The following is a 16021-nucleotide window of genomic DNA, read 5'->3' as shown; positions in this document are numbered from 1 at the left end:
GGTTTATGGGCACCAAGTTATGATTTCACCAACACAGTCTATTTCTGGTGATGTCAATGTCTTTGTAAGTGCTTATTAAGCAGGTTTTATCAATGGATTAAGAAACAGCTCAGCTGCCAAGAAGAGCAAAATAAATTTTAGATCAAAGCATATAATCAACAGACATAACAGGTGACTAAGTACCGTCTGTCAGCACATTGTTCTATGACACAGAAAGGGTATGTACATAACAAAAACAAGTGCAGAAGATGATACACTTCCCCCCCCCCCCCCCTTTTTTTTTTTTTGAGTAATATGATCAGCTAGTGTCAGAGTTGAGTACGTGCCAGATAAATTAAACCAGCCAGGGGCTAATACATGATACAGGCCAAGTTTTGCAGAATTTTCTTTTAAAAGATTTGCATTCATGAATTGGCATAGTTTCTCTCATTACACGGTCATGCTGACTTTTTTTTTGAAATCTCCTGGGTTTGGCTTTTGCTGAATGAATTGCTATTCCACCCTAAGTCACTCAGTTTGATTATTACAAATGCCAATTTGTTCTCCTTTATTTAAACTAGTGAGAGAAGAGCACTTTACTATATTTTCCAAAATAAATAACATGAAAAATAACTGGAGAATTTCAGGCTTAAGTAGGTGATAAAGATATATCACTCAACAGGCTAACAGTTGACATTAAAAAAATAACCTAGAGTCGCACAAAATCTTCAATTCATCTTATCTTGCAGATTTGAAAAGAAAATATCTTTAAAATGAGAAACAACAATAACTGTCTAAGTGTGAATTTGGATCTTGCCAGAAGCATGAACTGTTTGCTCATTCTCTTACAGCAGGGCATTCACATACGGGAAGATTTTTCCTATGACATGATTTTCAGCAGTATCAGCCCTTAAACTCCACACTGCACCATCACCCCTCTGGACTGGGCAAGACTCCAGTGCAATTCCATCTCTGAAAGCCCTCAACCTTATCCCAAAACAAAGCACAGCGCTTATCTGGCTCCAAACATGTGTTGACCTACAGCCTCATCCTGAGCCAAGCCCTCATCCCTGCTCTCCAGGTGGAGCAGGACTCTGCTGGAAATCCTGCTCAGAAGACCTTGCCTCCCTAACCCTAGACTGAAGCACAGAAGGGTGAGTCCAGCTGCGAGAATACACTGAGCAGCAGACCCATCCTGAGCTCAGCCCACATCCTAAGTTCCCCAGCTGAGCAGGGCTGCAGAGGAATTCCAGCTCTGAAGACACTCACTTCTCTAACCCTCCCTTAAGTGTGAAAGTCCTAAATTCATTATGGCTTGCATTCATTTCCACTTGCCTAGAACCGCACATGAGGATACATACATACACAGATTCATTGCCTCTGAAGTAACTACATTGGTTCTGTTCTACGCTTTCCAGGACTACGTTCTAATTCTTGATCTGGATGTGCGACCTAACTGCATTGCAAGTCACCATAAGAAAGACATACAATACTCATCAGCTCCTCCTTTCCCATGCTCTGCTTCGCAGACACAGGTAGCTGCGTCCTAACCCCATGCAGGAGACTTGGCATGTTCTAAGCAGAAACACCTTGAAAAAATGAGGGGACCAGATTCTAAAGCATGTCATGGCATATATCTAAAGGTAAGTCTAGACTCAGGCAACACTAACAAAATCCTATTCACTTCACCCAAGATCACCCTTGATGAGAGAGATGCTCAAACAAGAAAATTTAAGTCCGAGTTTAACACAGCAAAATGTTAAATTCCAAATGGCAACCTACAAAAAGGAAAATGAAACAAGAAAAAGCAATATTAGATTATATTTTACAGTAAGGTCCTTTGTTCCTCCAGGATCTTGTTTAGCCTAAGCTCATGGCTATCTAGCTCCATCTATGAGGATTCTTCTGAACCAACTACCCTCTCTGTCCTTTTGCACAAGATGAACCTCTTCTTGCTCACCCTCTTCTCCGGCTTGACATTCAAAGCTAGTGTCCTGTTTTGTTGGTATTCTTGTTACTTTATTTGTTTGGAACACAGTTTGATGACACAGAGATCTTCATTGGAAGCGGCTGCAATGATCACACCTCCATCTCCACTCCCATCTCCCACACCCTTCCACATTATCTGAAGTTAAATGCCTTTGCCATTCCCCTTCCAACGTACCAAAGTTGTCAACGCCTAATGTAATGATACATCCATGGCTGTCTAGTGAAGAGATGTTTAAAACATTTTCAACTCTGTTGCAGTACTTTGTCATACAGGTTGAGAAGTATTCATACTAGAAACGTGCTGTCATGGCCCCTAATCCGAGATCACACAAAACAGAGTACAGACACTTTAGCTCAAGTGTTTTCTCCAAACTACTTTTCCTCAATTTTCTGTTGTCATTAGAGGCTCTTGGCATTACGGACAACAGCGGGCATAATTTCATCAAGGCGCATGAAGGAGAGTTTTACAAAAGGATATGTTCATGTCAAAAAAGACACCTGAAGTTTGTGTGGGAAGACAAAGATTGAGAGGCTTTCAGTCTGCAGGGGAAAGCTGTCAGGATTTAGTTCCCTCTGCTTACAAGATGGCTGTTTCTTAATAGCTTCACTTTCTGCTTTTGTGGGGAGAAAGGAGGACAGTGAAAAGAATGAAGACAGCAGTAGGCGTTTCATTGTTTTAAGACAGAAAATAATCATAGAAAAGTCAAAGAGCCTCTTACAAACACTGGCAAGGATTGAGAACACAATATTCCCATCAAAACGCAAAGCCATAACAGGAAGACTGCGGGAAGCATCCTGCTCAAAAAGTGAAAATCTTGCTATAATTTCAAAGTTCAGACCGGTCAAATAAAAAACTATCATCTTTTCCATGTGACTGGTCACCTACTCTGGTTGATGTGATAATATGCATTATCTCAATGAGCTTTTTTATTAAAACAAAAAACCCTTATTGTAATTTTAATTCCAGAAAAATTAAAATCTTCAGAAATCGGCATGAAGTTTACCAATACACTTGCAGGTTAGTTTCCAAGATTTACTCTATAATGAGCAGTATATTCTGCTCATTATAGATATTCCCCCTCCCCCTAAAAGTTCCTTTTAAAGATATCAACGTATTTTTCAAGCTAAAATAGAGTAAAATTGTAAAAGAACACAAAAAGAATTTTAAGTTTTTCAAATTTACTGTTGGTCTACTTAGAAATCTTGATTATCAAAAGTTGGAAAACTCAGACTCCTGGCTCTGGCAATAAACATAGCAAGTCAAGTAATTTATACTTCTTACAGTCTATACTAATCTAAGATGATCTATGATATTTTTCACTTCATATTCACCCAGGCTACTGACCCACTACAGAAGATTAAGATCTAAAAGTCCAGACTGCAAAGTCAAAAAGCAGATTTCATATCCATAAATTAACTCCCACTCTTACAAATCAGCTATCTACACCATTCATGAGCACTTTAAACTGGTACCTCCTCAGGCATGGAGGATATTTTAAACTTCAAAGTTAATCCTCTCTTGATCTGGATTAATTGCTGTAGGAGCTTGCAAGTCTTTCTGAGCACTCTTGGCCAGCTGTTAAGACCCAATAGTTTCCTTTATTTATTCCTAAAAAAAAAAAAAAAAAAGCATTCCTGTCATGAATTAACCCTTTCCATACTAAAACACATATATCATCGGCTGTGAGTTTTCAATACTGCATTATAGTCTACATTCTGGTTGTATGCTTCATATAGGTATTGTTAAGGGGACAAGTAGATGTTGGCATACAGTCATGATGGGGGACACACTATATCAAATTAACTGTAAACTGAGGTTTATGTGTATGCAAACTAGGAATTTTAGATGGAAAGAGGCCTTAGTAACATATAAAATAAGTGTCAAATCTAAGAAATGGTCATATTGAAACTGGCTGAAACACTGAATGAAGTCAGGATCTCTAACATTACCTATCTTCCTTTGAATCAACATTACACCATAGAAGAACTCAGAACTTCAGTTTCTGAAGTAGTTTTTGTGATTATTTGGGACTACTTAAACTTAATATCTCAAGAGGCCTCATTTGCCCAGTTTATGAAAAGCTAAACATTTATGACTAGCCTATAGTCTCAGGCTGCAAGCACACGTCCTCTCTTGGCTCCAGACCACTCCTGATGCTGAAAAGATTTTTGCCTGTTAGGTTGTCCCTCACCATTCCCCAGTGTTTTAATGGAGATTATGCTGCCTTCTCCCATTTTCCAATCAGTATAAGTTACTTAATAAAAAAGCAGCATTAAACCCCCAAAATTAAGTTAGATGAATTTAAAAGATACTGTGGTTCTCTTCCATCACATTGAGGTTCCTTCTGGGTAACCGAAAGCCAACTTGTTGTTCAATTAATATCTGTACTTCATTCAAATCTTTTTGAAAATACTATCTATATGATAACAGAAGTGTCAGCAAGTTGGGGAGCTGGCATAGACGGTTACAGAGCAACTGTGTCGTAGCTTGATCACTACTACTCTTAACAGCTTCAGTGTGCACAATAGCCACAAGCCATTTGGCCAAAATTACAAGAGAGTTTCAAAACCAGATCTGGAGCTGGACTCAGCTTCACATAATCACTACCGTTTCCAAGAAGCAGTGAGGAGATACAAACAATGGTAGAGGAAACTAGAACAAAGTTCTTTTGTAATATTACAAAAGACCAAATAAATACATACATTTCTACTTTTCTACTGCTGCATGAAAACACTTGGTTTATGAAAGACTTTCAGAAAGAAAAACTGCTCACTATCTTATATGTATTAACTTCCCATCTATTCTGAGAGGTGGCATATCACCTTCATGTTGCAATGAGACAGGGATTGTGGCTTTGGGTTTTTTTTAAAAAAAGACTCCTGTCAATTTCTGTCTGTAGGTCTCAAGCAGTTATTTTACCTTTACGGGTAATCTTACACAAAGGACTAAGTTTTCTCTCTTTCAAAAATTATCCCAGTTAATCATCAACTTAAAGTGGACAGCAGGATCCCAAACTATCTTAAGACTATTAGGAGATGCTTCTGCAAAGAATTAGCACTTCCATCACCAGGCAATTGAGAAATCACTCCCTTAAAATTACTAAAGTCTCAGAAATTACGTTTTTCTAGCCTTTTCTTCTATTGTAGTCTTGTGCATTTTTTTTCTGCTTGTCCAAGAACATTCAAGAAGTTTCACTTTCATTTCATCTTCCCTTTGGTTTGGTGGAGAAGAGTATGTCATCTGCCTACCTACGCAGACATATTGTCTCACCTCCTGCAGTATTCTGGCTCCTTGCCAATATGCATACGTAACTATGAAACTCATCACTGTTTGATATTATAGCATTTTAATTTAATTTTAAGGGTGCACAGTGATGCAAACATTTGCAAAGCAAACCAAGAACAGCTACAAACAAAATTTCAAAGAGCTGAACTCATCTGTTCCAATCTAATCAAAGAGAAGTCAGTAGCTACAAAAAACTTCTTCACACAAAAGCGGTAACTATTAATGAAAATCAGATATCCTTGCTATAATTTGAATTTTCTGGAGGCATTGTGGGCATCCCTCTGCTCTCACAAGCAATCCATTTGTACCAGGTGCCAACCACAAGAGAATCTGCAGTTTTCGAGCTAGTTATGGTGAAGACATATAAATGCTCTTGTGACCATTCTTCCCAGCTTTTCATTTCTTGGGAACATGCCTATTTTACAACATGGAGTGATGAACAACAAGGTAAGCAAGTACAGATCTGTGACTGATTTTTTTACAAAAACACTTCCTGCAGACACTTTAATATGCTAGTAGATAGAAGGTTTGCCTGGACAAAATATGTAAACAATAGGGGAAGTTTTTGGTATTTTTATTTTTAAAAATTAAATCTACCATCTATTAGAGAGTCATGCCCTGCTATGCTTCAAATTCTTAAGAAATAATACCTTAGCACTAACTAATAAAGGGGAGATTGTAATCTTAAAGATTCACCCGTGTGGTTTCTCAGCAGAAGCTTTCTCAGACTTTGAGTTGCCAAAACAAGATTTTTAGAAATCCATGTTCAAAAAGGGTTAAATTACCTTCTTTCTATACCAAGATTCAGCCTAGATGTTTGCACATTTCCATTTTGATGATAGACCTAGTTCATTTGTCTATCACTCACATCTTCCATCATGAACTGAAAAGCAGACAAATTAGCTAAACACTACACTTAAAAAAAAAAAGAGTATTTATGCCTATAAAGTTTCTGAGATACTCTGATAGACAAAATCAAAGGTCTAAGGCAGCACACAGTAGCATAATCTTAATTTTTTTTTTTTTTTTTTTTTTTTTTAAAATAACAGCCATTAACAAAAGCCAAACACACTTCCCTCAGCTTATAACCTGGGAAACTCAAATACTTGGCAGGGGTCCTCTATGTTCCAGGGTTTCTACATGCACATAACAATTCTCTCACCGTTTTAAAGACTGATTTTTTTTTTTTTTTTGCTTTTACCATTATAAGTAAAATTGAAATTAATTTTTATCCATGGATAGGTCAGGATAAACACATCTTAGTGTTTGCAAGTATTATAACTTAAGACAGCAGTCCTTTCTCTTAGTTTATTATGTGATTTCAGAAATAAAAATCCTAGAACCTATTATTGTCTTGATTAAACAAATATGGACAGAAGGCAAATATGAACTTTTTTCCCTCTCTTCTATAATAATCAAAGTAACACAAAAGTACTCAGTAGGTATATAATCTTTAAATGAAAATCTTATTTCAATTGTCAGAGCACTTCTAACTTCCAATTATCAAAATAAAAAGCAAATTTTGTACAAGAAAAATTGCAAATAACTCTGTATGAAAAAATATACCAGAAAGGAACATTTTAACCCAAAAAACACTCTGCTGCAATATAATTGCAAAGCAAAGCCAGCTGATTTTGTTTATTAAAAACATCTCAGACATCTTAGCATATAGAATAATTGCAAGGCACTTACAGGGCTTTCTGGTGATGTAAATATAACTTAAAAAAATAAAGCACTTTTTAAAAAAATAAATAAGAATCTTAATTATAGAAATTAATAAATCTCCAAATGTCAACATGTTAAACAAATGCTCATCTCTGTTGGATTTTCAGAGCTTGTATTGCAAACTGTTACTTACTTCTAAACCAGACAGTTTCTTTGTAAGATTTGTTTGCCTGGATGGTACAACGCCTGCAGCTGTGTCATGGAACTGTTTCTTTAAACAAGAAATATGCAAGATCTCACATAGCTTTTTTGATCTTGCAAATGTCAGACTTCAGGGCTGTTTGTTGTATCATCCTACGATTATAATTTATTTGAGGTTTTCATATTACTTATCAGTTAGACAACATAAAACCGATCATAATTATGTTCTCAGCAATACTATCTAGACATTGTGTTGCTTTAACTACCGCTTTCATTGTCTGTAAAACCGCAATTCTTCCAAAAATTTGTAACATCATTTGCCAGCTTCCTTAACTGGAAAACAACAAACATACCAGCTCCAAGTATTTTCAATTCCTACTTCCATTAAAGCCAGGGAGTATTCTAAGTACATCTGCATGGCCTTAATTTAGCCAAGAAATGGTCAGTGCTTCAACAATAATTATAAAAATATAAAGCTTTAAAATGAAATTTTAAAGCAGACGACTTTATTCTGAGAGGCCAAAAAGAAGAAGAAGAATTTTTTTTTTTTAGCAAAGTCAGTACACTTTGTTATTTAGCCTGCAAGTTGAATTTCATATATTCCCATTTTAGAATACTTTAACTTTCCATTCTGATTTAGCCCTACAGTGAATGCTAGTCCATAAATCAGAAGATACTGTCCAAAAATAAGCACAATAGAGAACAGCGTATCCTGTGTTCTTGGCAGTGTTGACCCCCTGAGGGTATGCTTTCACTGCAGTTACCCTAGGCTCCTATTTGGCTGCTGCCCTTTCTCACCCACAAATAAAAAAAAATTCTTCCTTTCATATTTAAAAGGACTGTAAGCCTAAGGCTAAACATTGTTGTTACTTGACCTCCCACATAATTTCCCCAATGAACTTACAAGGAGACAAACTTTCCCCACAATTCATTGTGAGAAAACCATAAGGTAGCTTTGATTTTTTTTCCTGTGCAAAAAGAAAAGAGCTGCATTTCCAGAAGCACCAATGATATACACAAGATCACCACTGAGGACACAATAATTCAAGTAATTCTCTGCAATGTGATGATTAAGACACAGGCTTGGGCTATCCTGGCAATTAATTCTGCAAGGTACAGCTCCACACACCTCCCTGCAGGTGGAGGAGCCAGCTTAGAGTACCCTTGTTTCTCCCATACCCTTTTGCACCACAACCTCCAGCTGAAGTTCTCCACTCCCTCCCTCACAGGGCACCACAGCTTCACTTGTCAGAGCATAACTATTACACTAATTCAGCTTACAAGGCAGCTTCAGAAAACAGGTGGAGAACTGACGGGGAAGCAAAAAGCAATGCATTTGTGGGAATAAGCAACAAACTTTTAATCTGCACCCAACCACCAAAAAACCTGACCCCAAACTTATGGCAGGCTGTATCTCAAATCCAGTCGGCAGTGTAAACATACTGTCAGATACTGACAGTAGCAGTAACACAAAATCTCTCTCGCTGTTTTTGCAAGCTTTTAACTATTTTTCCAGTTGAAAATTCAGACAAAGCACCAATGAGAAATAAGAAGCAACAGGTTTATAAAAATGAATAGCGTGATGGATGACAGAAAAATCTTTATATGGGAAAGCTTTCTCCAGCCTCAAGAGCTGACTGAGGCATATTTCTCCCCCCTGGCAGCAGTAAAGGGAAAGGGCTGGGTTCAAATCCTGTGATCCAGAATCTGTACTTTCTTTTATAGATGATGGGCTTGATTCCTTTACTCTTATTCACACTGAGCACTGCTTTTATTCTTCCAGGGATTATTCATAAACCAAGAAGGACAAAGGAATTAAAGAGTTGCTAGATCACATAGACGCAAAAGCTACATTTCAAAATGTGAATTGTCTATGAGTTGATAAATTCAAGCACAAGGATTTTTGCCTCAAAGACAGTCTAGACAATAGCTTTGGTAATTATTAATTGCATCTTTCATGTGGAAGTGAACTCTGAAAACTAAACAGCAATTTACATGTAAAAATTAAGTATTCCACTCTAGATAAGATCTTACTAGAGGGGGGTTGGTTGACTTCACACCATAAATTTTTTTCTGTTTAACTAAGCCAGCCAAAACCCTCCTAGTGTTTCCACTGTTGCATTTTATAAAAATAAAACTGTCTGTTATCAGCATAGCAATGCTCCCAAAACAAATCACACCACTAATCGTCTTAGTTATGCCAGGAAAACTTCCTGCTGTAGACGTACAATTAATCAGATCAGAAGTTCTACCCAATCTGCAATGAAAAGTATTTCATGTGTGGTTACCCTGTGCAGTGCAGCACTGGCACATACCCACAGGGCAGTGTCAAACGAGGTAGTGCTAAAACTAGAAGCATCTGCCTTAACATGGTGCTCGGCCCCAAATAATTAGCCCTGCTGAAACCATCTCCCTCTACAGGACGTTCACTAGGAAACACTTTTCAGAAAGGGGTATGAACAAGGGAATTAACAGCATTTAAAACCCCTGCTATGAAATGGGTTTCTCATACACAGCAGGGTCCGGCGGGATAAATGAAAAGAAAAAAAAAATCTTATTCTCCTTTATATCTTGTTAAGGATTATTTCCTTCCACAGTAAAATAAGATTTAATTTACTACACAGAATATTTTCTAACGATATAAGTGACTGGGTTGGGGTTTTTTTTGCCTTAATAACTTTGATCTTGGAATAATATTCAGCACTACACCTTTTGAAAATTCACAGATTTCTGAAGAGTGTCTGAGGAGATTTCATTTTGCTCACTGAGTGATCCCAAACTGTAAAAAATATGCTGTTTCTCCAAAGTAGATCTGCTCTCTAGCACTTAAAAAGAAGTAATTCTTCAGGTTCTTCAATTCCAGTCAAGGAACAAATCATGAAGAATGCAGAAAGTCCAAAATAAACACACATTCTAAGAGCTAAGTACACACACTAACTTCTCAACATACCTTGCAAGCACCCTAACAATTCTAATTTTCCACTGTTGGCAGAATACATAGTGATCTTTCTGCATGACTGTTGTAACTTGCTCTGTAATTTTGTGCCAAAACCAGAAACATGGTAATGACATTGAATAGGTAATTAGTAACTATTAAAACAGTATACAAACTAGGGCGTAGTCAAGGTGCTAGCATCTGTCTAAGCCACCTGGAGGGATTTGGCTTCCTAACAAAGCATCAAAGATGGTGGTGCCTCTGTAAAAGTTTTTATAAATCACTCAGACGGGCTATCAAAGGGTAAAACAAACCAGAATTTCATGTTAAATCCTATCACATGAAAAATGTGAAGTAGGAGAAAAATTTTATAGCTTTACTGCCCCTTAAAAAAACACCAACAGAGCCACACACAGCAAAACATAACACAATTTATTACGGACGGAGTTTCAAAGAAAATGGGTTGGGGTCTTGTTTTTTTAAAATGTCAGGGATTTGAGATACTCTGTAGACTTCTCCAGTTTCAAGTGAAACAGGAGGACTGGGTAAATGTAGTATTTGTGTGTGTCCCGTGGAATACACAAAGCTTTGCTTTCCTGGGAAACAGCAGCCAGCCCAGCCCCAGAGGCACCACCTTTTTTTCACTCCCTGCTACCAGCAGCTGCTGCAAGATCAAGAGCAGGAATTCCACTTTATTCCTCCTCCTCAATAGCTAATGGCAATTTTCTTTGCTCCTCCCCTACTCAAACAGGGAAGAGGAGGAGGGAGAGATGATAAACCCTTGTGAACACACTCAACATTTATGTGATGTTAAAAGTGATAATTGTCATCTTCCAAGAGGATTAGTGGAGTATTGGTAATTTGGTGAAGTCGGTCAAGTTTGTACCAAACATTACTGGAAAAATTTTCCCAGAGCTTGTTCATACTAGAGAATCTTTCTGCACTTGAAAGAAGTTTGGGGACATAATATTGCTCAAGGAGTAATAATGAATCAAAATACATTCATTGTTTTGGTCAGATGAAGACAAATCCAGACAGCCCTCAGAGTTTCAACCTTTCCCCTTTCTTTCCCCTTCCACAAAACTAGATGCCAGTTGTAGATCACACAACCTAGACTTGAATCACAGGCATATGACTAGTTTTTCCAACAGCATAACTCCTGCACTACATTAGAACAAGATCAAGTAAAGCGGCAATTCAGGCCTTCCCAGTTGTAAGTAGGTCTCTAAATCCAAAGGACGCAAAAAATTGAGTGGAGAGCTTTATGTGGATGTGGTACAAGGGGAGGTCAGCCTAGCAGTAAGGCTATTGGGTATGAAGCAAAGCTACAACACCAACACAAAGAGGTCCCCAGATTCTAGCTACCACTGCAAAGCATCAAAAATGCTAACAGTAAGTTATCACATCTATGGAAAGCTGAAGAGATTGAAGAGGTGTAACAATCTAAGCAGGTAAAGTCTCCAGAGTTTTATACTTCAATGACACATGAACAAAACCATGCAGAAATCTCTGAAACAAAGGCAGGACTCGTTACCCCATATAAACTTTTTAGCACTACTGTTTCCTGCACAGCAGCTTTTAGAGTTTGTTTTGAACTCATTAGAGCCCAGAGGTTGTTCTAAAATTTACCTGAACAATCACAGCTCTGCTACAGATCAGCTACTGGTCTCTCACAAACAGTTTCATTTTCTGGTCCATTCCTTATTTTAACGTAATGCAATTAATTATTCCAAAGAGTATCTAATACAGGTAGACCTAAAGAGACCAATCCATTAACAGTTAACACAGCAACATGTCTGTGCTTGTACTTAAGCTACCACAGTCTATAGCAATAGAAGGCCATTTTAACAGAGCAAAGTGAAATACACCAACACAAATATTAAGGACTAGCTCTAAAATGCCTCAGCACTTCCCAGAGATACTGAATACCTTCAGGTCTTCTCAAGGGCAGACAGAACTGAGAACATTAAACAACCCTGAAGAACTGAATATATGTACTTAAGATACCAAAAGTATCTGCTTATCAACTCATACTTGGAAGAAGTAAAATCCTACCACTTTTAGTTGCTTCCAGCTGCATTCCCTACCTACTAACTAAAGAAAAGGGCAAGAGCACAGTCAATCAGTCCTTACCTAAAGAGCTCTGCTCTGATGTATGTCTCTGTAAAGTCCAATAAATGTCTATATTCCTAGTACAGCTAACACTGGAGGTCAACCACCGCATAGAAAAACACCAGCCCAAATTTCCACCCGGGCTGAAGGAGGAGAAGCTTCCCCTGGCTGCCCACCTGCTTTGCATTACCTATCAGTTGTTATTACCAGCCTCAGCTGTGAGAGCAAGAGAGGGGCTTTCCCTGACCTCTGCCAGGGAGTCATAAGGGCCCAGAGCTGGGAGGGAAGATTGGAAAGAACAGTAGAAATGGTGATACTGAGTTGTCTGGTTACTAGATTGTCTACACTAAAGATAAGAAGTCTTTGGTAATAGTAGTGTTCAAGCCTGTACAGTGCGAGGTGCCTGTTCTAAGTAGGAATTCCACTTCTCGTTCATCCTCCTTTCTCCAGGTGTTCTTACCCCTCTCTACCATGTAATACACTATGCCAGAACCATCAAAGGCAGCTATCAAGGATTTAATGTATGATAAAAACATGAAAACGTATTGATACCACTGCTAAAACTACAGCTACTGTAAATCTGCTATGGTTGTTAAATGGTTAGTGAATATCTCTTACACTAGGTTTTCTGATAAAAATGGAGCATAATTAGTGACAGTAAAACTATTGGCTGTGGAAAAGCAAATAAGGCAGGTCTTAGGTACTTGCAGGATTATATACTGAAGGGAAACAGCCTTTGCTATATCAGAACTTAAAACACAGGTGAAAAATAGATGCAAAATTTTCTTTTATAAATTAATAATATAAATCAACTTCTGATTTTCAAATAACAGTACCCCCTTGTACAGATTATGTACTTATCAAACATGATACATGGAAGAGAGGCAGAGCACTGTCAGTTTGACAAGAAAACTTCAGCAATGCTGAGACTGAAACTAGTAGCTACATCCAGTCTGAATCCTACTCATCACAGGTATGTCTAACTCTTTCAGAACAAACTGATTGCTTCTGAAGATCAGAGGTCTGCATGAGGTACTACAATGCTGGACAACCCCTTAAGCTGCTTGTGGCACCAGTTATAAAATCTTAGTTACCTGTAATGGGTGGAGAGAGTTTTACAGAAATATCTTAAATTAGAATGTCAGAAAAAAGTGACTCTCAGAACGATACTAACAATTTCCAATTCACTCTTCTTTATGCAAGTTCCTTCTTCAGTCCGGCTGAGAGAAAAACAAGCAACACAAACCTGGTTTGGGTGTGCAGTAGGGTGAAGGGATAGTCTGACTTGAGAAGCTAGCATAATGCTTTTATTCTGTGCCAAATCCTTAAGGGCTCTTTTAAAATTCATCAACAGACAATAAGCTACAAAAAGAAGGGTGACATGAGTTCACACTAAAAAAATCTCTCTCCGCTATCTCCACAGAGATATTTTCTTCTCACTGCCAAATACGTTATCATTCAAGATATCCACACAGCATTAAGTACACCATAACACCACAGCAAGAAGCAAGTGTGCATTTGCTTCACAGACAACTCCTTTGGCGTCTTTCATTTGGGTTACAGAGCTTAATGAGCTACAAAGAGATATCATCAGTGCTAGATGAAAAATCTCAAAGCCTTGAACTGCAGTCTAAATACTAACTAGTAAAAAGCAATTCTCTGCTCTCTGCAAATTTCTGTGGGAAAGCATTGCTGTTTGAGGGAAGAAGGACTGTTAAAATGGTTATTGGAGAGTCTGCTTAGGAGGCAGTGAGCAAAGTTTTGTTTCGCTCTCTGCTAGCTTATAGAGCTCAGCAATACTGACTGACCATAAAAGCAGGCTGAGGATCACAGTCAACTTTGTTGTTAATTATGACAGGAACAAAAGGATAAGCAGGAATATCGTCAAGATCCCTTTCTTCCCTTATCATAAGTGAAGCTTACTTTATTTTAAAGTTTCAAAGGTGCGGTTGAATTTTTATACAAAAGCATTAATTATTTTAGTTCATAGGTAGCTTTTCATCACAGCATGTTTTAAATAAAGACGTGTAGCTTTTTTTTCCACCAGAAAATGACAAAACAGTACAAAATAGTTCTGATTACACAATGTAAGAAGCCAGTAGGACAGACAGCTTAAGCCATTTTCCAGGGTTGCACAAAACACCATCAGAGTCAGGATCAGACCATGAGTCCTATTCCTGTTTCCTGCCCTATCTGCAAGGTTTGCTGCCTACCATATTAATAAGAAATGCCAGTTACAAAACACATTATCCTCTTTGGCAGATGGCAGATGTACAGGGATCCTTCTCTAACCAGCTGCGATGTAAACAGTAGGTCTATTTGAAACATCTTCAATGTTGTTTCAAATGGCCTTTGTACTTCTTCAACAGTCCAGAAATGTTTGGGGCAATATTATACTTGATTTCTGAGCACACTGACAGATACAAAATGAGATGCGTCAATAGTCTGTTGATGTGTAAGACTTACAGGTATTTTCCAAAGTCACGGTAGCTGGAATCCCATATGGCAGAGTCTATATAAGACAGAAAAGCTTCTGCCAAAATACACTGATCTAATGAAATGCCAGCAGCTAAGCTATGTCATCTATTACAAACCTGTGAGAAAAATAAACTGCGATCCTATTTTTTCCTAACTGTTTTTAGACCATGGAGTGATGCTCTCTGCTAGAAAAAGAAATCCATACCAATTCAGCTAATAGTCAGAAACTCTCCTCATACATTAAGACTGTAATACCAGTTTTTATGTTATTTCCCATGCTCCAGAGCCATGACGCATGGAAAGCAAATGATTTAGCATACACTAAGGATAACATGCTTAGACAGTGACAAGTAATGTCACGAGGAAGCAAGCTCTCCTCCTTTTAATGTGGCTCTGAGTAAAGCCCAGCAGATTTTTCTCTCCTCTTCTTCAAAAAGAAGATGTCTTCTTACTTGCTGCTGCTGCCCACACACTTAAGGAGTGGAATTACCAGGAGTGGAGGGATTCAGGAGACTTAAGGCCCCTGCTGGTATTGACTCATGCTGTGTGTACAAAAAATCATCCCCTAGGGAGTACCTGTACCCCTGCTCTGCCTTTCTCCTGCCCTCTCCTTTTGTAAGGTTCTTCCTACCCCTACTCATTTTCTGTCAGGCATATTTTAAAATGGAAAATTTGTCATTCTTAATTAAACTAATAAGACTAAAATGGAAATGTAGTCAGAGAAGTGTTTCTATAAAAATAGTACATTTCTACCATAAACTTCTGCTCTCCATGCATTTAGTCTTATCTATTTACATGGCTCCTTTGTCTCATGTATCATTAACAGAACTGTTAATTAGTGTCCCAAGTCTGCAAGCAGTGTGAAGCAATTTCTGCAACTAGTAACTACATTCTGTCTGATGTATCTTTACTACTGAAGGTTGCACAACCTTGACTCCAAGTAACCAGAACAAGTTTGCAGAGCTTGTAGTTAAAGAATTTTTATGTGAAAATTGTAATCTGAAATCAACATGCCGCATTGACACAGGACCTGTAAAAAAGTCGCTTTTCTAAAATAGTATCTGGGCTACCACACATTTACAAAATGAAAAGGAATGGTTCACTGGGAACTTATCCTAGAAGGCCATAGTCACAAAAGTACTGCAAAAGGTATATGCATACAAGTAAGCCACAACATATCAGCTATCTGCTGGTTTTATTGCATGGCCTGCATAACAGGAATTATACCCAAGAGCACAAATTGAGGGTTTTTTGTAGGTGTTTGTAGAACTACTTTACTTGCTATCTCTTCTGAAGTATTTCAAACTTAAAGTAAACTTATGACCAGAATTATAAATTTTGCCTTAACATTTAGAGGAACACATAGTTTTACTGGT

At 37.9% G+C, this 16021-nt stretch overlaps 1 long non-coding RNA gene across 2 annotated transcripts in view; it reads right to left on the bottom strand.

The window, feature by feature from the left end:
- Nucleotides 1–12251, bottom strand: part of LOC127017124 (uncharacterized) — a 57834-nt gene extending 45583 nt beyond the window's left edge. For both annotated transcript variants that reach the window (XR_007766543.1, XR_007766542.1), the window contains exon 1: nucleotides 12189–12251. This is a non-coding gene — a long non-coding RNA (uncharacterized LOC127017124). The remainder of the gene's footprint in view (nucleotides 1–12188) is intronic.
- Nucleotides 12252–16021: the final 3770 nt, after the last annotated feature.

The sequence above is a fragment of the Gymnogyps californianus genome, chromosome 5, assembly GCF_018139145.2.
Source record: "Gymnogyps californianus isolate 813 chromosome 5, ASM1813914v2, whole genome shotgun sequence".
In the NCBI taxonomy this organism is placed as follows: domain Eukaryota; kingdom Metazoa; phylum Chordata; class Aves; order Accipitriformes; family Cathartidae; genus Gymnogyps; species Gymnogyps californianus.
This window is presented reverse-complemented; position numbering and strand designations above follow the sequence as displayed.